The 22,216-nt window shown below is 40.4% G+C and overlaps 1 protein-coding gene across 4 annotated transcripts in view; it reads left to right on the top strand.

The window, feature by feature from the left end:
• Positions 1–6,234: 6,234 nt before the first annotated feature.
• Positions 6,235–22,216, top strand: part of alka (alkaliphile) — a 169,883-nt gene continuing 153,901 nt past the window's right edge. The window contains exon 1 of one of the 4 annotated variants that reach the window (XM_067772324.1): positions 6,235–6,402. The gene's annotated coding sequence lies outside the window, so the exon portion shown is untranslated. The other 3 variants (XM_067772321.1, XM_067772320.1, XM_067772322.1) reach the window with 3 other exon arrangements.

Raw genomic sequence — 22,216 nt, 5'->3', positions numbered from 1 at the left:
GTAGGTATTTGTTTATTGTTTTTTTTTTGTGTTCAGTTAATGGTATGACCTTCTCTTTTCACCATTTCCTAGGTGAATTTTTTGTTACTAAATTTTCGTAGGTGTTGTGGAGGACATTTCACTTTTGTTAGTATGCGAAGGTGTTGCATGTAAAGTTTTCAAGATTTTTTCAATGTCAATCGTAACAGTTTATAGCCGGCTACAATTTTATACACATGTACATACATTGTATGTCTATGTATAAACATTTATTAAGTGTGAATATTTGACTTCTTAATACTAGAATTCGCCCAGCGGCTGAAACTCAACCACTTCAGCTGTCATTATACAGACGTCATTAAAACTGCCTTTGCTTTCTATTCGCTTCCTTTTCTTTCAATTCTTTTTCTCTCTGCAAATTTTCTTTCCATTTATTTATTTTCTTTTACTTTTCTTTCATTTATTTTCCTTTCCTAATACAAGGTGGTATGTGGACCGTGCCTATTGGATGATTTGTAGCCCGAGGATATATTCCACTGTATTCCAACGGATTCATCCCAACGGAGTCCTCCCGATACCGGGCCCCCTCGGGAAGTATTATTAGCCTTACCATATTAAGCAGCATAGCTGTGGCGGACGGTTCTCTTTCCCATATTTAATATTGGCATCTGAGCCCGCCTTGCGGGCAGGTGGTCGTACGACTAAGATGAACGACTCAAGATCTTATTTTAATGAAAAGGATGAGAGAGGGAGAACGGAGTCGCAAGCCAAGGAAGACAAAAGTGCTATAAGCGATGCGTCGGACTCTGGGAGCGAAAGCAGTGGAGAGTCAACGAGCTCCGTGATAGAAAATCAAACGAATCCATCGAAACGGAAAAGTTAAGTGGGGACGGGTACGGAGCAGAGGGAGTAACAGAGCATTAAGAATTGTCCAACCCTGGGAGCCGTGGTAGACCCAACATAGCTCGAGAGCGAGCGCTTGGAGTGGGTCTGTGAGACGGTAAAAGTATGTCGAAGGCAGTTCAAGAGGTTTGCTGCGAGAAACATTTAGTACTACAGACAAGACAAGTGAGGGACGAGAAAGCACGTTAAAAGTAGCGGTGCGCCAACCACGGATGTGGAAGTAGGTGGTAAGCAAAAGGGATATAATGACTCAAGCTTACTCGGAGGTACCAAAGCGGTGTAACATTAAAATACCGGCTGTTCCTCAGAAGATAAGTGATGTGAAAAAGAAGCCACTGACTGTGGCGCTGGTTGGTCGTAGCAATGCTTTCGAACAGATGACCACTGAGAGGTGGAGATCTGTAGAAAGGGGGCATTTTATCTAAATGCCCAAGATGATAAATACTCCTAACAAGTCAGAAGCTGGCGAAGTCGAAAAGGACTTCGAAAGCATTTGCGCTTTGGAAGAGAAGTCATGTTAAGCTACTGGTATGCAGACTTTGGGGAAAAAAAGTTCCACTACGCATACCCAAAAAAATAATTTTCGAGCCTGCAAAAAAAAATGGCGAAAGGGTAAATTTTTCGACCAAAATACTCCTCAGAGCCCTAAAAATAATTTTTTTTTTTTAAAACTGTTATAAAAACGTTGGCGATAACAGTTTTTTGAAAAAAAAAAAATTTTTTTTAGGGCTTTGAGGAGTGTTTTGGTCGAAAAATTTACCCTTTCGCCATTGTTTTTTGCAGGCTCGAAAATTATTTTTTTGGGAATGCGTAGTGGAACTTTTTTTTCCTAAGCCCAAATCCTATCGAAAAATCGATGGCGCGATATCGGTTAATAAATCGACCCAGTCTAATGTGGATATATACCCATGAACTATAAATACAAGACAAAGGAGAACAAGCAAGAGTGTCTAAGTTCGGGTGTATGGACGAAAGTTAACCGATATCGCGCCATCGATTTTTTGATAGGATTTGGGCTCAGGAAAATAATTTTCGAGCCTGCGAAATTCATTTTTTTGAATTTTTTTCGACTTTGATTTTTAAGGTTTTTTTCATGACCTGCAGAACCGAAGTTTTCTCGCAGCAAACCTTTTGAACTGCCTTCGACCTACTTCTACCGCCTCATGGGCCCATTCCAAGCGCTCGATATCCACTTCTGTTGGATCGACCACTGCTCCCAAGCGTTGTACAATTCTTAGTGCTGCACGGTACTGCGAGAGATCTCTTTTACTTCCTCTGCTCCACTCTTCTACTCCGTTTTCATTTGTGTGCATCTACAACACGGAGTTCATTGAATCAGCATTACTCTCGCTCCCCGAGTCCGACGCATCGCTTAATTCGTATTTGTCGTATTTGTCGTCCTTGGATTGCGACTCAGTCCTCTTCTTTACATCGTCCTTATTACAATCAGGTAATGAGTCGTTCATCTTGGTCGTACGACCACCTGCCCGACAAAGCGGGCTCAGCGGTCCAGTATTATATACGGGAAAGAACCGTCCGCCACAGCAGCGCCCCTTACTGTGGTAAGGCCATAAATACTTCCCGAGGTGGCCCGGTATCGGGAAGGCTTCGTTCGAATACAGCCGAATTTATCCCCTGGCTGCAAATCGTCCAATAGGCACGGTCCGCATAACACCCTGGATTAGGGGTTTGGCAGTTCTTGGTCACCGACATCGCGCAGCCCTCCTATGAGGCGAAATGGCATAGATGTCAGTCCTAAACAGCTCCGCCTCATAGTCGGGCGCTATGGAGTTCAGCTAAGCCCTCACTCCAACGACAAGGTGCCTACTCTAGTGAGGGCTATTGTCGCATAGGAAATATATACTTCCGGACATGGCAAACATTTTTTTTGAAGATATTTCTTTTGGAGATTCGTTTGCTCATATATCACAACATTTCAGCCTTATACTTGCAAAACTAAGTAGTTAAGTAAGATTCGTCTTCCATAAATAAAATAAATGTAAGGCGCGATAACCTCCGAAGAGATCTAAGGCCGAGCTTCTCTTCCAATTTGCGTCGTGCTCCTCTTGATTTTTCCCTACAAATTGGCCGGACGGGACCTACATGTTTTATGCCGACTCCGAACGGCATCTGCAAGGCAGATGAGTTTTCACTGAGAGCTTTTCATGGCAGAAATACAATCGGAGCGCTTGCCAGACACTGCCGAGGGGCGACCCCGCTTAGAAAAATTTTCTTCTAATTGAAAAATCTTATTTCTAAAATTTTGATGTTGCTTTGCCCGGGAGTTGAACCCAGGGCATACGGTGTGATAGGCGGAGCACACTACCATCACACCACGGTGGCCGTCTTCCATACAACTAACAAATCTGTGATTTGGTGAAGGTGGGAAGTGGTGTTTCAACACTTCAATCCCCATTGATATATTTGTATCAATAACGAACAGTCGATGACCATCCTCTGTGCTAGAGCTTAGTACTCTAATAGACGCCTGACTATTCGCGTAGTAGCGAATACTTCCGTCTCGAAGACGTTGCAGTCATCAGGTAGTTTAAATTTCAAGCGAATTTTTGAACTCCGTCTACTTTGGATCCGTGTGTTATCAAGGCAAAAATCTTACTTACTTACTTAATTGGCGCTTAACCGTAAACAACAATAGTCCCCGCTCCTAGGAACATTTTTGGCCAATTTCCCAAAAATTTAAGCCGATTCAAATCAGCGTTTACTGCTTTGTCAGAGATTCAAAGCAGAGGCATTTCTTGCACCTTTCTATCTTCTTCACAGTGTAATAAGTATATTGTGCTTTCCCGCAGGCCACACTTCCTTAGAAAAAATTCGCCTGATCACCTACCATAGGACCTGTATACCATACTTGAAGACAGACCCCAGTGTTTGCCAGTGGCCACCTTACAGTAGTCACCGTAACTGGGTATTCCTGAAGAGCTCACGTAACAAGCGACAGATGCTAATTGCGAAGATATCAGCATAGGTTACTTATTAGTAGGATCTACCGTGAAGGTCCCCAACCCAGTGGTGGAGAAAAATTATGCCTCCCTGCGCAGTAGCCCATCTAGTTTTTAATCCTTATCTGATTCGGTATATACGAATTTACAATAGGCTTTTTCTGATGCTGTTCACTGATCTCGACCAACATACTACTAGTATGCAGTCCTTGGGCGAGATGCGAGAGGTTTTAGCAGAAGGATGTGACTTTAATCATATTATAAACCATAAATAAGAGAAGAAGTGACCGGCGAGCCTTTTTCGACGTCCATAACCGCTTGGGCTGCCAATTAAGAAAGCAAAGTAAAAGTTTCTGCAGCAGCACAGAATGTATGCTATCAGGCTCCCGGACTTATAGGGCCTTGTGAGTAGGGGAAAAAAAAGTATATTTGCTAAAATACAAGTATCCAAGGCTTTCAGGTCTTCACTTTGAAGTATAGGACTTCAAACAGAACTTGCGCAGCTCGGTTTTAAATAAAACCATAAATGCATCCGCAAATCTAAACGAAGTCTCTTAAAGAACCAAACTAAATATGCTAAGTACTGGAAATAATTTTGTCACATTCATTGTACAGACGTGCTAGGCTTTGTTTTATACTTTTCGTCAGTTGGCTCAGAATTGAATCACGGTATGTGAGTTCCATATTTGTTTTTGCTACCAAAACCGCCATAGCAGGCTGGCACGCGATTTAAGCGACAAGTACACTACCTATACTGTTACATATCTACATATATTGTAGTTCACACAATAAAAGTGAAAGCCAAACACAATGCAAATAATAATAACAAGGCAACTGTTGTTGGAGCGGAAGGTTGGCAGGAAGGTCTACACTTTCAAGCTCATACTCCAAGGAATTGCAGTTATATTATATCTTGACGCACACACATAAAAAACTCACATTCACGAGTTAACATTGGTGTATATAGGCAAGGAGCAAGTGGGGACGTAAGATCGCTGGAAAGATTCGACATACCAGACGCATTTACCCGTCGAAGTTTAAGATTCAGAACTAGGCTCAGTATCCATAGTAGGATAACGATGTGTTCCAAAGGCACTGTACTTTCCCTTTCAGCTGCGTCGTGGTGGTGATTTTTACGAAAAAGAGGTAATGGCCAGATTATGTATGACGCCGTGACACTTTGCGTCAAAGTTACTTACATTCAAATTCACCACTATATACTGAAAATTTCACAAAGGCATTCCGGTTAACTGTCACTCACTAAGGTGAACGAATGCTCTCAAATCATACGAATTCTTGTGCATTCGAGAAAATATGACTCGTCAAGTTAGATAGCCAGACAGCTTGGCGAGTCTGGCGATCCTAGACAATTACTTCTAAGCTAATGGATGTCTGCATTGGAGTCCTAAATTATCTGACAGCCAAAAACAAGGTTGTACTATGTTAGGTTCCCGGACTTCAGGGACACGGAGGTAATGAACAGGTGGACCAGCTAGCCAAGCAGGATGTTATAGCAGAATTATATGGTGCAGAGCCCTCACAAAGGCACACACTAGGCATAACATAAGTAACTGGGAAACAAATCAGTTCAGACAAGACTGGATTGAATGCTAAAGGCAAAGACAGGCCAAATTGATTATACTCCCAGCAATGAGCAGTATCAGCCAATATCATTAATACAAGCAGAGATCTTCTACGTATTCTCACTGTGTGTACATGGACACTTTAGTCTACGATATCACTTAAGTAAGTTTAATCTATCCGATACACAAATCTGTCGATTTAGTGAGCTGGAAAATGAATGTGTCGCTCTGGCAAGGCAGAGGCAAGGTGGAGAGACTCTTAATCCCTTTGTAATATGGAGTTATAGGTCAAGCACAATCAATCTTAATAAAGATGGTAGTACATCGAGGCTTAATAACGCATCATTCCATAGCTCATACGACTAGATGTAAAACTGATTAGGAGCAGCATAATACCTTTTTAGAAGTAGTACCTCTAAATATTTTTGTGCCCAATTGACCCTAGTGCAGACTTTTTTTATCTAACCTTAGCTCATTAGAACATTGCGTCTTTGTTGGTTAAAATTTGCATACGCCACTGTACGCTAATGAAGAAAATATCAGTTAGTAATAAGTCTAAAGTCATATAAGTAAGGAGTAACAGACACCATGCCACCAGACAGCCGGAGCAAATGAGGCGCAACTTGGGCGTACTCCGTGACTCCAAACGGCTGTGTGGCGGCATAATCGTTTCATAACGTCCAAATATACATACATATAACCATATTCAGTAACCTCGTGTCAGAGTGTTGTTGTTCTTGTTGGTGATGGTCGATTTTGTTTGATGCTCTTTGGAAAAAACAAACGCTCGCTAGGTTAATTCATTCAGTCCTTTGACGGCGGCGAAAGGACTTTGACGACGATGCGCAACGGTCCTTTCACACAAAAAAAAAAAAAACAAACAAAAAATATTAATTATTTAATTTCAGAAAAAAAAGAAAACATGCATTAGATTGCTAGTACAAGAAAATGAGTATTTGGAGAGCACGAGCAAAAGTGTGAGTTCGTCGAGTACGAGTCAGAGCTGCGCAGTTGTATTGCACGGTTGTTAGTGAAGCGCAAAGACGTATAATTATTGAAGTTAGCAAAAGCGCTTAAGCTAAATGTTAGCTCTCCGTATTAACAAGAATAGATTATAACTGTAGTGTAGTATGATGTTTGTTGCTCTCAGCGGTGCTTGTTGGTGACATCGCCTCACTACTGCAGTGTCGGTTGTTGGTTTTGCTGCTGCACTTTCGCTAAGCAGTAATGTGATCAGTGTGGACGCATAACGTTACGTAATTATAATAAATTATAAAAAGTATAACAAAATGCACAATTGAATATTAGTGGTTTGAAAAAATTTCACACAGAAAGGAAATAAAAAAATTTTAATTAAAATGTGAAGAGAGAAGTTCATATACAAAACAAAAAAAAAAGTGTATATATATGAATATGTGAAGATTAAATTTGTGCAAAAAAAATTTTTTATTTCAGTGATACCAAAAGTGAAAACTTAAACTTATAACTCAGGTTCGATTCGAGCTCAAGGTCTATAACAATAACTGGCATTTTCTATTCTAAAAAAAAAATAATTATCATTAAATTTATTGTTATAGGCCTTGAGCTCGAATCCAGCCTGGAATCCTTTACAAAGTTGCCGATAAAAACAAAAACAATTATTAAACAAAATTATAACATTAAAAATGTAGCAATTTTTTCGCTTTATAAAGTGAATGGTTAACAAAAAAGTCCTTGGGCTATAACAAAATTTCATTTTGATATTTGTTATGGAAAAAGTTTCCAAATAACTAATGTGTCCAAATACTAAAAGAATTTATAAAAAAAATTTTTTATTATTTTTAAACAATACCTCGAAACAATTTAAAAAAATGGAATTTTTAAGTCCATATACTTATTATTTACTCAAATGATATACATTTTTTTACATAAATAGTTTTAAAAATATTATATTCTTTCAATATCAGCAAAATGTAACTAAATAACATAGAGTTATTGCAAACTTTGTATTGTAACGAATTTTGGGAAATTCCGCGTATTTTGAACCTTCTATTAAAGTTCGAATCACTGAACTGCCGAATAAATAACTCCAATACTCAGTATTGCAAAATTGTCTTTATTTAGATTACTTTTGGGGTAAAACTATACAACTAAAATTATACTTTACTAATAGCGTATTTAAATCAAATCAGTATTCCTCAGCTTGCGTTGCTTTTATACTCTCGGTTACCTCGTTCGCCCATTTCTTCTTAGCTCCAGTCGTTTTACGCACATGCCTTCTAGAACAGTTGTATCTCATGCTTGGTTATGTGTATGGAATATTCTTCGTTGTCTTGTACATGAGTGTGGCTGCTTGCTATAATGTGTACATGTACATAAGTGTGGCTGCTTGCTGTGTTTGTTGTTGTTTGTTTGTTGTATATTCCCACGGCAGCCGGTTCTATGAACCAAGGGTTGTCATTTAAACGTTTGAAGATATTTTGCAAAAGCGCTAATGCATGCACGTCTGAATACACTAACAAGTAGTGCATAATTCCCTGGGCCAGTGTTATTTGCCAAACGAACTATTACCATTTATATCATAGTCCAACGGTACGTTCATTATCTCCGTTCATGGCTAACAATAAGAAAAATTGCTGCCTCCATAACTTAAATACACCTTTGTACATCGGTCTTGAGACATTCCGTTATTTGCCGTACTTTGTGAATTTTCGTTTATTGTTCCGATCTGCCTCCAAATCACCTTTAACCGATTTTGATTATCTTCACTCAGTCTTTATAATTTGGTAAGGATAGTGTCTCTGCCAAATTTCTTTAACGGCTTTTGATTTCGGCCTATTAAACTTCCAAATTTTCTTCTTCTAAAAAGTGGTGGTGCTACGCCCATATTCCTAAAAATGTTTGGTATTGCGTCATAAAACAAATTGACCTACAAAATTTTATTAGCTTAGCGGTATTCGTTTTTGAATCATCTCATTTTATCTATTTTTATAAATTTTCGATATCGAAAAAATGGGCGTGGTTATCGTCCGATTTCGCTCGTTTCCAATACCAATATATTATGCGTCCACATAAGCCCGTGTACCGAATTTGGTGAAGATATCTCAATATTTGCTTAAGTTAACCTGCCAACGGACGGATTCAAATGTTTCTGAATTTCACTTCTCCATCAACCAGCTTCCAAAGAGTGAGTTTAAAACACGAAATCCTGAACATTCGTAATTCATACTAGTGTAGTGTGGATTGGGGCATCTGCCTTAGCACGAGTATAAATGTAGGTGAATTCGAGTTGAAAATGCAGCTCCAGAGAAGCTAGCTAATGAAGAAGTGAAATTCAAAAATATTTCCTAGCAACCATCGCCGTATGCAAATTTTGTAATTTTTCACTAATATCAATAACAAAAAATTATATATAGCATTATGAGCCTGAACCGATAATTAAATTCATATAATCGTTATAAATTTATAATGAATTAAAAAAATGTTGAATGAAAAAATAAAAATCAATTATTTTTTTATAATTTATTTAATAATTTGGGAAAAATTTAAACAACGTGACATCAGGACGGACAAGGCGACAGCTGTTTCGATTATACCTTGTAAATCTCTTCAAAGCCTTTTCTACCGGGAGTGAGAGTGGAACCCGCACTCCTACGATAGTTGAAAAAGTTACAAAAGCATTCAGCTACGTCATGCCTTAGTTGTTGTAAAGTTTTTCCCAATTGCCTTCTTTCGCATATGTTATCTTCTACACATCAAATTAAAAATTGCTTGAAATAAATGTTTTTCATACATTTAAAGCAATACGGGCAATCCCCGATTAACTCATACAAACAGACAACATTTGGTCAATTCGTTGCAGTTCTATAAATAGGACATAAACAACAACAAAACCAAGTTTCTCTGAAATCGCCTTACAAACATGCATAACTTTAACACATAATTACATACATACATACATTACATAATTACATGCGGCCACCGTGGTGTGATGGTAGCGTGCTCCGCCTATCACACCGTATGCCCTGGGTTCAACTCCCGGGCAAAGCAACATCAAAATTTTAGAAATAAGATTTTTCAATTAGAAGAAAATTTTTCTAAGCGGGGTCGCCCCTCGGCAGTGTTTGGCAAGCACTCCGGGTGTATTTCTGCCATGAAAAGCTCTCAGTGAAAACTCATCTGCTTTGCAGATGCCGTTCGGAGTCGGCATAAAACATGTAGGTCCCGTCCGGCCAATTTGTAGGGAAAATCAAGAGGAGCACGACGCAAATTGGAAGAGAAGCTCGGCCTTAGATCTCTTCGGAGGTTATCGCGCCTTACATTTATTTATTTATTTTTATGTGATGTGTAGAAGATAATATATGCGAAAGAAGGCAATTGGGAAAAACTTTACAACAACTAAGGCATGACGTAGCTGAATGCGTTCGTAACCATTTCAACTATCGTAGGAGTGCGGGTTCGACTCCCACTCCCGGGAGAAAAGGCTTTGAACAGATTTACAAGGTATAGTCGAAACAGCTGTCGCCTTGTCCGTCCTAATGTCACGTTGTTTAAATTTTTCTCAAATTATTAAATAAATTATAAAAAAAAATAAAAATTGCTTGAAATAAATGTTTTTCATACAGTTAAAGCAATACGATTAACTCATACAAAAATCAATTAATTCAAATGAAGATCAAAAATATATATAACGCATTTAGAACCTACCCTCGGTACGAAACATATGCTAAGTTACAGCATTCAAAATCGAAATCATCATAATTATCATTACAATGTAATACTACTATTATATAACGTTAAGTATGTGTGAAATTTAATATTTGCGTATGCGCAATAGTCAATAACAAGTGACACAGTAATTGTGGTGGTGATTGTAGTGCGCGATATCAAATTTCATACAGTAGTGGCCATTGCCAAATAACAACAAGTAAGGAAAGCTAAGTTCGGGTGTAACCGAACATTACATGCTCAGCTGAGAGCTTTGGAGACAAAATAAGGGAAAATCACCATTTAGCAAAATGAACCTAGGGTAACCCTGGAATGTGTTTGTAAGACATGTGTATCAAATGAAAGGTGTTAATGATTATTTAAAACGTAATGGGCCTTAGTTCTATAGGTAGACGCCTTTTCGAGATATCGCAATAAGGGTGGACCAGGGGTGACTCTAGAATGTGTTTGTACGATATGGGTATCAAATTAAAAGTATTAATGAGGGTTTTAAAAGGGCTACTCTTAGTTGTATATGTGAAGGCGTTTTCGAGATATCGACCAAAATGTGGACCAGGGTGACCCAGAACATCTTCTGTCGGGTACCGCTAATTTATTTATATATGTCATACCACGAACAGTATTCCTGCCAAGATTCCAAGGGCTTTTGATTTCGCCCTGCAGAACTTTTTCATTTTCTTCTACTTAATATGGTAGGTGTCACACCCATTTTACAAAGTTTTTTCTAAAGTTATATTTTGCGTCAAAAAACGAATCCAATTACCACGTTTCATCTCTTTTTTCATATTTGGTACAGAATTATTGCATTTTTTTCATTTTTCGTAATTTTCGATATCGGAAAAGTGGTCGTGGTCATAGTCGGATTTCGGCCATATTTTATACCAAGATAAAGTGACTTCAGATAAGTACGTGAACTAAGTTTAGTTAAGATATATCGGTTTTTGCTCAACTTATCGTGGTAACGGCCGAGCGGAAGTATAGACGGTCCACTGTGTTTAAAACCTGGGCTTGGCGTCAAACGATTTCGCCTATTTTCACCTAAAACAGTTATCGTCATAGAATCTATCTCCATACCAAATTTCACAAGGATTGGTAAATTTTTGTTCGACTTATGGCATTAAAATTATTCTAGACGAATTAAATGAAAAAGGGCGGAGTTACGCCCATTTTGAAATTTTCTTTTTTCTTTGTATTTTGTTGCGCCATATCATTACTGGATTCGAATTTTGACATAATTACTTTTATACTGTAAAGATATTAAATTTTTTGTTAAAATTTGACTTTAAAGAAATTTTTTTTAAAGTGGGCGTGTTCGTCATCCGATTTCGCTAATTTTTATTTAGCACACATATAGTAATAGGAGTAACGTGCCTACCAAATTTCATCATGATATTTTCAACGAATGCCAAATTACAGCTTGCAAAACTTTTAAATTACCTTCTTTTAAAAGTGGGCGGTGCCACGCCCATTGTCCAAAATTTTTCTAATTTTCTATTTTACGTCATAAGGTCAACGCACTTACCAAGTTTCATTGCTTTATCCGTCTTTGGTAATGAATTATCGCACTTTTTCGGTTTTTCGAAATTTTCGATATCGAAAAAGTGGGCGTGGTTGTAGTCCGATATCGTTTATTTTAAATAGCGATCTGAGATGAGCGCCCAGGAACCTACGTACCAAATTTCATCAAGATACCTCAAAACTCACTCAAGTTATCGTGTTTAAAGACGGACGGACATGGCTAAATGAATTTCTTTTTTCACCCAGATCATTTTGATATATAGAAGTCTATATCTATCTCGATTAGTTTATGCCGTTACGGATTACCGTTATGCGAACAAAGTTAATATACTCTGTGAGCTCTGCTCAGCTGGGTATAAAACAAGTAAGGAAGGCTAAGTTCGGGTGTAACCGAACATTACATACTCAGTTGAGAGCTATGGAGACAAAATAAGGGAAAATCATCATGTAGGAAAATGAACCTAGGGTAACCCTGGAATGTGGTTGTCTGACATGTGTATCAGATGGAAGGTACTAAAGAGTATTTTAAGAGAGAGTAGGCCATATTTCTATGGATGGACGCCATTTAGGGATATCGCCATAAAGGTGGACCAGGGCTGACTCTAGAATTTGTTTGTACGTCATAGGTATCAAATGAAAGGTGTTAATGGATATTTTAAAAGGGAATGTGCCTTAGTTGTATATGTGAAGGCGTTTTCGAGATATCGCCATAAAGGTGGACCAGGGGTGACTCTAGAATGTGTTTGTACGATATGGGTATCAAATGAAAGGTGGTAATGAGTATTTTAAAAGGGAGTGCTCCTTAATTCTATAGGTGGACGCCTTTTCGAGATATCACCATAAAGGTGGGCCAGGGTTGACTCTAGAATGTGCTTGTACGGTATCGGTATCAAATGGAAGGTAGTAATGAGTATTTTAAAAGGGAATGGGCCTTAAAGGTGGAACAGGGGTGACTCTAGAATGTGTTTGTACGATATGGGCATTAAACGAAAGGTGCTAATGAGTATTTTAAAACGGAATGGGCTTTAGTTCTATAGATGAACGCCTTTTCGAGTTATCGCCATAAAGGTGGACCAGGGGTGACTCTAGAATATGTTTGTACGACATGGGTATCAAATGAAAGGTGTTAGTGAGTATTTTAAAAGGGAGTGATCCTTAGTTCCATAGGTGAAAGCTGTTTCGAGATATCGCCATAAAGGTGGACCAGGGGTGACTCTAGAATGTGTTTGTACGATATGGGAATCAAATGGAAGGTAGTAATGAGTATTTTAAAAGGGAATGGGCCTTAGTTCTATAGGTGAACGCCTTTTCGATATATCGCCATAAAGGTGGAACAGGGGTGACTCTAGAATGTGTTTGTACGATATGGGCATCAAACGAAAGGTGCTAATGAGTATTTTAAAACGGAATGGGCTTTAGTTCTATAGGTGAACGCCTTTTCGAGTTATCGCCATAAAGGTGGACCAGGGGTGACTCTAGAATATGTTTGTACGACATGGGTATCAAATGAAAGGTGTTAATGAGTATTTTAAAAGGGAGTGATCCTTAGTTCGATAGGTGGACGCCGTTTCGCGATATCGCCATAAAGGTGGGCCAAGGGTGACTCTAGAATATGTTTGTACGACATGGGTATCAAATGAAAGGTGTTAATGGGTATTTTAAAAGGGAGTGATCCTTAGTTCCATAGGTGGACTCTGTTTCGAGATATCGCCATAAAGGTGGACCAGGGGTGACTCTAGAATGTGTTTGTACGATATGGGAATCAAATGAAAGGTGTTAATGAGTATTTTAAAAGGGAGTGATCCTTAGTTCCATAGGTGAACGCCTTTTCGAGATATCGCCATAAAGGTGGAACAGGGGTGACTCTAGAATGTGTTTGTACGATATGGGCATCAAATGAAAGGTGCTAATGAGTATTTTAAAAGGGGAATGGGCTTTAGTTCTATAGGTGAACGCCTTTTCGAGATATCGCCATAAAGGTGGACCAGGGGTGACTCTAGAATATATTTGTACGACATGGGTATCAAATGAAAGGTGTTAATGAGTATTTTAAAAGGGAGTGATCCTTAGTTCCATAGGTGGACGCCGTTTCGCGATATCGCCATAAAGGTGGACCAAGGGTGACTCTAGAATGTTTGTACGATATGGGTATCAAACGAAAGGTGTTATTGAGCATTTTAAGAGGGAGTGGGCCTTAGGTCTACAGGTGGACGCCTTTTCGAGATATCGCCATTAAGGTGGGCCAGGGGTGACTCTAGAATGTGTTTGTACGATATGGCTATCAAATGAAAGGTGTTAATGAGTATTTTAAAAGGGAGTGATCCTTAGTTCTATAGGTCGACGCCTTTTCGAGATATCGCCATAAAGGTGGGCCAGGGGTGACTCTATAATGTGTTTGTACGATATGGGTATGAAATGAATGGTGTTAATGAGTATTTTAAAAGGGAGTGGGCCTTAGTTCTATATGTGGACGCCTTTTCCAGATATCCCCATAAAGGTGGACCAGGGGTGACTCTATAATGTGTTTGTGTAATATGGGTATCAAATTAAAGGTATTAATGAGGGTTTTAACAGCGAGTGGCCCTTATATGTATATGTGAAGGCGTTTGCGCGATATCGAGCAAAATGTGAACCAGGGTGATCCAGAAAATCATCTGTCGGGTACTGCTAATTTATTTATATATGCAATACTACGAACAGTATTCCTGCCAAGATTCCAAGGGCTGTTGATTTCCCCCTGCAGAACTTTTTCATTTTCTTCTACTTAATATGGTAGGTGTCACACCCATTTTACAAAGTTTTTTCTAAAGTTATATTTTGCGTCAATAAACCAATCAAATTACCATGTTTCATCTCTCTTTTCGTATTTGGTATAGAATTATGGCATTTTTTTCATTTTTCGTATTTTTCGACATCGAAAAAGTGAGCGTGGTTATAGTCGAATTTCGGCCATTTTTTATACCAAGATAAAGTGAGTTCAGATAAGTACGTGGACTAAGTTTAGTAAAGATATATCGGTTTTTGCTCACGTTATCGTGTTAACGGCCGAGCGGAAGGACAGACGGTGGACTGTGTATAAAAACTGGGCGTGGCTTCAACCGATTTCACTCATTTTCACAGAAAACAGTTACTGTCATAGAATCTATGCCCTGCCAAATTTCAGAAGGATTGGTAAATTTTTGTTCGACTTATGGCATTAAAAGTATTCTAGACAAACTAAATGAAAATGGGCGGGCCACGCCCATTTTGAAATTTTCTTTTATTTTTGTATTTTGTTGCACCATATCATTACTGGAGTTGAATGTTGACATAATTTACTTATATACAGTAAAGATATTAAATGTTTTGTTAAAATTTTACTTTAAAAAAATTTTTTTTTTAAAAAGTGGGCGTGTTCTTCATCCGATTTTGCTAATTTTTATTTAGAACATATATAGTAATAGTAGTAACGTTGCTGCCAAATTTCATAGTGATATCTTCAACGACTGCCAAATTACAGCTTGCAAAACTTTTAAACTACCTTCTTTTAAAAGTGGGCGGTGCCACGCCCATTGTCCAAAATCTTACTAATTTTCTCTTTTGCGTCATAAGGTCAACCCACCTACTAAGTTTAATCGTTTTTCCCGTCTTTGGCAATAAATTATCGAATTTTTTCGGTTTTTCGAAATTTTCGATATCGAAAAAGTGGGCGTGGTTATAGTCCGATATCGTTCATTTTAAATAACGATCTGAGATGAGTGCTCAGGAACCTACATACCAAATTTCATCAAGATACGTCAAAATTTACTCAAGTTATCGTGTTAACGGACAGACGGACGGACGGATGGACATGGCTCAATAAAATTTTTTTTCGATACTGATGATTTTGATATATGGAAGTCTATATCAATCTCGATTCCTTTATACCTGTACAACCAACCGTTATCCAATCAAAGTTAATATACTCTGTGAGCTCTGCTCAACTGAGTATAAAAATAGTATACATTGGGCTGGGTCGATTTGTATGGACGAAAGTTAACCGATATCGCGCCATCGCTTTTTCGATAGGATTTGGGCTCAGGAAAAAAATGTCCACTACGCATACCCAAAAATATAATTTTCGAGCCTGCGAACCGTAAGGAACCGGAAAGCCAAACCACACCCTGAGAAAGAACAAAGGACACCACCTGGGCAAGCCAAGAAGGCAAAAAGAAAAGGCAAGCCGAGAAACAGACGGGCCGCAACTTTCGTAGTTAGACCAGCCCAGGGAAGGAACTACGCCGAAGTCGTAGGAGCTATCTGGGCGAGCTTCGGCCTGAAGATACAGGGACCGTCATACGCTCCGTCCGAAAAACCAAATCCGGGAGTGTACTTATCGAAACTGCACGTTGCGGCGATAAATCAGCGTCCATCCAAGCGATAGGAAGCGCTGTTGGAGAAGCGGGCGAAACCAAGCAGCTTATACGGCGAAGAAGTTGCCGAGGCTGTTAGGAAAGCTGCTGGCGGGGAAACGGTGTGTCTATTTTCTCGGCAAACGAGCGTGAACAGAAGATGGCAGCCATTGAAGTGGACGAAGCTGTTGGCGTCCTTTTACTAGCCAAGGGCAAGATCTGTATCGGCTGGCTGCAATGCAGGCTTAGACAGAGGGTAGACGTGCAGCGATGCTTCAGGTGTCTAGGCTACGGACACCAAAAGCAGACTGCAAAGGCCCTAATAGAAGCAGTGCTTGCTGGAAGTGCGGACAGAGTGGCCACCAGGCCTCAGCCTGCACGGAAACTCCAAAGTGCTTTTTATGCCATTCAGAGAAGGTCGACCATCTTCCCGGGTCTGGAGCATGCAGCACCTTCAGGGAGGCACTCGCTGCCGCAAAGGCCAAACAGGCGCGCAAGTGACCAGGTTCATCCAAGGCAACCTGAACCGAAGCAGGTTAGCCGATAGTCTGCTGGCCCAACTGGTTCTTGAAAACAGAGCCAGCTATGCCATCATCAGCGAACCTTATAGAGTCAGGAGTGACTTGCATGTAGACTTAACAGGTGCTGCTGCGATCTGGATCCTAGACGCTGGCACCCACGTACGAAGCCGTGTTGTCGGAAACGGCTACGTAAGCGTAATAGTGGCGCACACCACACTAGTGAGCTGCTACCTGTCCCCAAACGATCCAATTCAAGGGTTTAAAGATAAGCTAGAACTACTCGAAGACGATTTGCGTGATGAAACCGGTAACGTGGTCGTCGCTGGAGATTTCAATGCTAGGGCTGTTGAGTGGGGAATGCCCCAGACTAACGCCAGAGGAAGGCTAGTGCTAGAAATGGCTGCCCGACTTGGATTGGTCATTCTGAATACCGGAACGACCCCGACATATCGGCGACCAGGCTTTGGACACTATATCCCCGATATTACATTAGTATCGGAAAACCTGCTGTCAAAGGCGGCTGGATGGAGGGTGAAGGAGGATCTCACGGGTAGTGACCATAACTACATCACCTTCCATCTTAATGACTCAGGGCAAAGTCGGACAGGGAGACCGCCCCTTATGAAAACAAAATGGGACGCCTCTAAGGTTGACGCTGCAAAGTTCTCCGCTGTTGTACAAGCGAGCGCACGACAGATAGTCGACAGTGCCGAAGCGGCGAACGCTACGGTAGAAGCCACCATGCGTTGCCTGAACCACGCATGCAAGACCTCAATGCCACGAAAAGGGCCTAGGAGAGGTAAAAAACAAGTGCACTGGTGGAGTAGCGAAATCGCCGAACTACGCAGGGTATGCCACAGAAAGCGAAGGCTGGCAACCCGCGCACTCAGCAGGCCCGACGCGCTAGAGCATGCGGAGGCATACAAAAGAGCAAAAAAGGTTCTCTGTGCCGCCATAAAGCAAAGCAAACTTGATAGCTGGAAAAAGCTTTGCAAAGAAGTAGATCGTGATCCTTGGGGACAAGGGTATAAAATTGTAATGGGGAAATTCCGCCCACCGAACCAAACGATGGATGAGGGAAAGATGCGAAGTTTAGTAGATGCTCTGTTCCTCACTCGCACAAGCAGAGAGTGTGACCACGTCACCCACGAAGGCCACGACGTGCAGCCGTTCAGTGAAGGTGAGCTAAAAGCGGCCCTACACAGAATTAAGCCCGGTAAAGCGCCAGGACCGGATGGGATACCAGCTGAAGCAATAAGACTGGCTGCTAAGAGCAGTCCTGAGTTGCTTTTGCGCATGTATAACAAATGCCTGGAAGCCAGGATCTTTCCTACAAGGTGGAAGACAGCGCACCTCGTGCTAATCCCGAAAGGCAAGGGAGACCCGAACTCCCCGTCGTGTTTTCGACCATTATGCATGCTCGACACGGCCGGAAAAATTATGGAAAGCCTCCTTAAACAACGGCTGATAGCAGCCATTGAAGATGGAGGTGGTCTGTCCCATTGGCAGCATGGGTTCCGGAAAGGTCACTCCACAATAGATGCCATAGCCGAGGTTATAAATGCGGTAAGGACGCTGGACGTGAAAAATGCCTTCAATTCCGTCAGGTGGGCCGACATGCTCGATGCGCTGAAACACTCTTTCAAGGTACCTCCTTATTTACTAGCCATATTAAGGGACTATCTAAAAGATCGCTGGCTCACGTACGAAACAAATCAAGGTCAGAGAAAGGTGAGGATAACAGGCGGAGCAGCCCAGGGATCGGTGTTAGGTCCCGACCTCTGGAATGCTTCGTATGACAGCCTCCTTCGTTTGCACATGCCAGAAAGTGCTTGTCTTGTCGCTTTCGCAGACGACGTGGCTGCCGTAATTACAGCACGGAACTGCGAGCTGGCGCAGCTTAAATTAAACCAAGTAATGCACAGTGTAAATAGATGGATGAGTGACCATGGACTTCAGCTCGCGACAGCGAAAACCGAGATCGTAATCCTCACGAAGAGACGAATTCCCACCATTATGAATATGATGGTTGGAGAACAACAAGTACAAACACGCAGTTCCACGAAATACCTTGGGGTGATGCTAGATAGCAAACTAAGCTTCTCGGAACACTTTCAAGCAGCCTGTGAGAAAACTGCACAGACCATAGGATACTTAAGTCGAGTAATGGCAAACACAGACGGGCCAAGGCCATGTATAAGAAAGCTGCTTGTTTCCGCTTCGGATTCTATACTCTTGTACGGTGCAGAAATTTGGGCGGATGAATGAAAATATCGAGTATCTGTCCAACGCAGAGGGGCGCTACGAATTGCCTCAGCTTACCGCACGGTATCCGCAGACGCAGTTCTTGTTATTGCGGGAACCATACCGATACATCTTCTCGCTGAGGAGAGGAAATCAATTTACCACCTACGAGGAGAAGTACGTAGAGATGTTGCTGCCGCGCAGGCGCGAAAAGATTCTATCCGACGCTGGCAACAGCAATGGAGCTGCAGTACTGCAGGCAAGTGGACCAGGGAACTGATTCCTGAGCTGGAGCCATGGTTAGAACGGCCACATGGAGAGGTCGACTTCTACCTGATACAGTTTTTAAGTGGCCACGGCTACTTCCGGGAATACCTCCACAGGATGGGCAAGGTTGAAAATCCGAATTGCTTATACTGTGGGATCATAGACGACGTATGCCACACCTTTTTCGAATGCGATCACTTCGCACAGCAACGAAGAAGAGTGGAAGTAACACTAGGCGACCTATCCCCGGGCAGTGTCATCCATAAAATGACCTGCGGAAATGACAGATGGGACATGGTCAGCAGATATGCAAGGAATATTCTCCTCGCTAAACGGCAAGATGGTTTCTTAGCCCAATAACGTGAGAGTAGCCAAAGAGCTCACGTAGCGCGCTTCCGTACCCGAAGACATGGTCAGCAGATATGCAAGGAATATTCTTCTTGCTAAACGGCAAGATGGTTGCTTAGCCCAATAACGTGAGAGTAGCCAAAGAGCTCACGTAGCGCGCTTCCGCACCCGAAGACATGGTCAGCAGATATGCAAGGAATATTCTTCTTGCTAAACGGCAAGATGGTTGCTTAGCCCAATAACGTGAGAGTAGCCAAAGAGCTCACGTAGCGCGCTTCCGTACCCGAAGTTATGCTAAACGCGGTCCCAGGTGCGGAAAATGCGCGGGCCGTGGGAGGTTAGGTTTTAGTGGGTAGCCCATGAAGAAAAAGAAGGGAGTCCTATAGTCGGAGAGGCTCGCTGCTACAGAGAGTAGCAAAAAAAAATACCCAACTGATTAAAGCCCTCCAAATCCCGCCCAACCGACGCGAGAGCCGCATCCGCATGGCGTGCGGATTTGTTTTGCCGATTTGTTGATAGGCGGAGGTTTGTTAAGCGTCGAGATCTAAAACTGCTACAGAATAAAAATCATCAGCTGAGTACTATGCATAACAGATAGAAATTATCATATAAAACGTTGTTAAATAAATGAACACTTTTAGTACGTAAAGTTTTAATTTTTATTCTATTTTATTTTATTTTTTTTAATTTTTTTGTTGCGAGTTGAGATAGGATAGGACTGTTTTCTTTATGGTAGAAAGTGAATCGGTTATATCAAATGAATTAGAATGAGTGTTAAAATCATGACACAAACACCGAAAACATTCATTTAATTCGAAATTAGTTCTGCACTATTGATCCGTATTCTAGTCTCGGTCTAAGTAAAGTGATGACAAGGGCTTTAGTTACATAAGGGTCACTAAATTTCTTGGACCATCGTTTCACGAAAGGCTTATTGACAGTAGTCATAATATGAAGGTTGAAACTAAGTTTAGCATCTATCGTGACTCCCAAGTCCGCAAAATGGTTTACTGATAGAAGACAAAAATTATTAATTACGTAAGAGGCTGCTCGCAAAGATCTTCGAAAGAGGCACATTTATATTTATTGAGGTTCAGCGGAATTGAATTTACTTTGCACCAAGTGACTAGGCAGTTTAAATCCGCTTGAAGCTAGAGATTTTCTTCGATCAACGCATAAGACCGAAAAAGTTTTACATCATCAGCATACATTAAGATTTTGGAATATTTTATAGTGGTACAGATATCATTAATAAATAGCAAGAACAGAATTGGACCATTGGTGACTGCCTTCTAGGACGCCAGAGGGAACATCGATGACATTTGAAAAAGTATTTTTTAAAATAACTTTTTGCGTTCGACCGCAGAGATACGACGAGATCCACTGGGTGAGACCAGGTTGGAAGCCAAGCCGATCCAGCTTGTAGATAAGCAAGTAGTGGAATACTTTGTGAAATGCTTTAATGAAATCAGTATAAATAACATCGGTGTGAAGATTTTCTCTAAATCCATTAGACACATGAGTTGTGAATTCAAGTAGATTTGTAATGGTAGATTTGCCTTTACAAAATCCGTGTGCAGCTCTGCAATCAAAGTAGAAATGGAAAATGTTAGCTGATTGGTAACTATAGCTTCAAACAACTTTGGGATGGCCGACAACTTTGCAATTCTTCGATAGTTTTATGCACACGAGCTACTGCCACTTTTGTGAAGGAGTATGAGAAAAGAGTATTTCCAGGTAGAAGGAAAAACTCCACGTTTTAGGGACAGATTGAATAAATCGGTTAGAGGCTGATAAATGTGTTCAACGCATTTTTAAGAAAACTAGTGGGAATTAAATCTAGATCGTACTTGTAAGATTCATTCAAAGATATTAAATATGAAAGATATATTGCTGGAATATTAATTGTGTTAAGTGAGTTAAGTTGAAATGGATATTCATTAGAAAAAGAATTAAATTCAGTGTAATAGTTGGACTTGAAAAATTGTGCAAAGAAATTAACAATATCTTGTTCGTCGCTAGATCAAATATAAAATGTTCAAAAAAAAAATACGAAATCTATGAGATAGGTTTTGTCATGGCTCTTGAATCTGATTCAAAGCCTTAGAGGGGGAAAACTATTAAAAAATTCCGTACCCAAAATTTGTTTGGCCCATGAAATGATCGCTTAATGGGAACCACATTTTGAAGCTTTGGAATACTTTATTCACTATTAACAAGTTCATGTAACACGGTGGGTTTTAAAAAATTTAAATTTTTCTGCCGACCACCCGGGCCATTTTTCTGTGGGCTTAGTCTAGGAGGTGCCTAGTGGCAAAAAAAGCCAACCGCGAAACCTCATATTCGACGCTTTTTTTAGAGTCTTTTGAACTTTTTAATTTTTTAAATTTTGCAATTAAAGCTTTCATACACTCAGAGAAAAAATCGTTCTAAAACGAACGAAACAAGTTCAAAATTAAGAACATTCGTTGACAAAAGTCTGCTAAGTACGTTTTTTCTTAATTCGTGACCGATGTGCTTGTTTTAAGAACGGTTTTTCCAAGCACACCGTTCGTATTTTATGACCAGTTTGGTATTGACGTGTGAACCTTCTGTGCTCATTTCAAGCACTACTTGGGCTTGATTTAAGATTTTTCGTTCTCACGATTCGAGAACGATTTGTGGTCAATTTAACATTTTTCGGTCCCAATTCAAGAACGGTTTGGGCTTGATCTTTGGTGGGAGGGGGAAGGTACCATTTATTTATTTTTATTAATAAACAATTTTTTTGTAACTAATAAAAAATATTAATAACAAAAAAATTATTATCAAATTCC

This window comes from Eurosta solidaginis, chromosome 3 (assembly GCF_040869045.1).
Source record: "Eurosta solidaginis isolate ZX-2024a chromosome 3, ASM4086904v1, whole genome shotgun sequence".
Classification (NCBI taxonomy): Eukaryota; Metazoa; Arthropoda; class Insecta; order Diptera; family Tephritidae; genus Eurosta; species Eurosta solidaginis.
The sequence above is the reverse complement of the archived record's forward strand: the minus strand, read 5'-3'. Positions and strand labels throughout refer to the sequence as shown.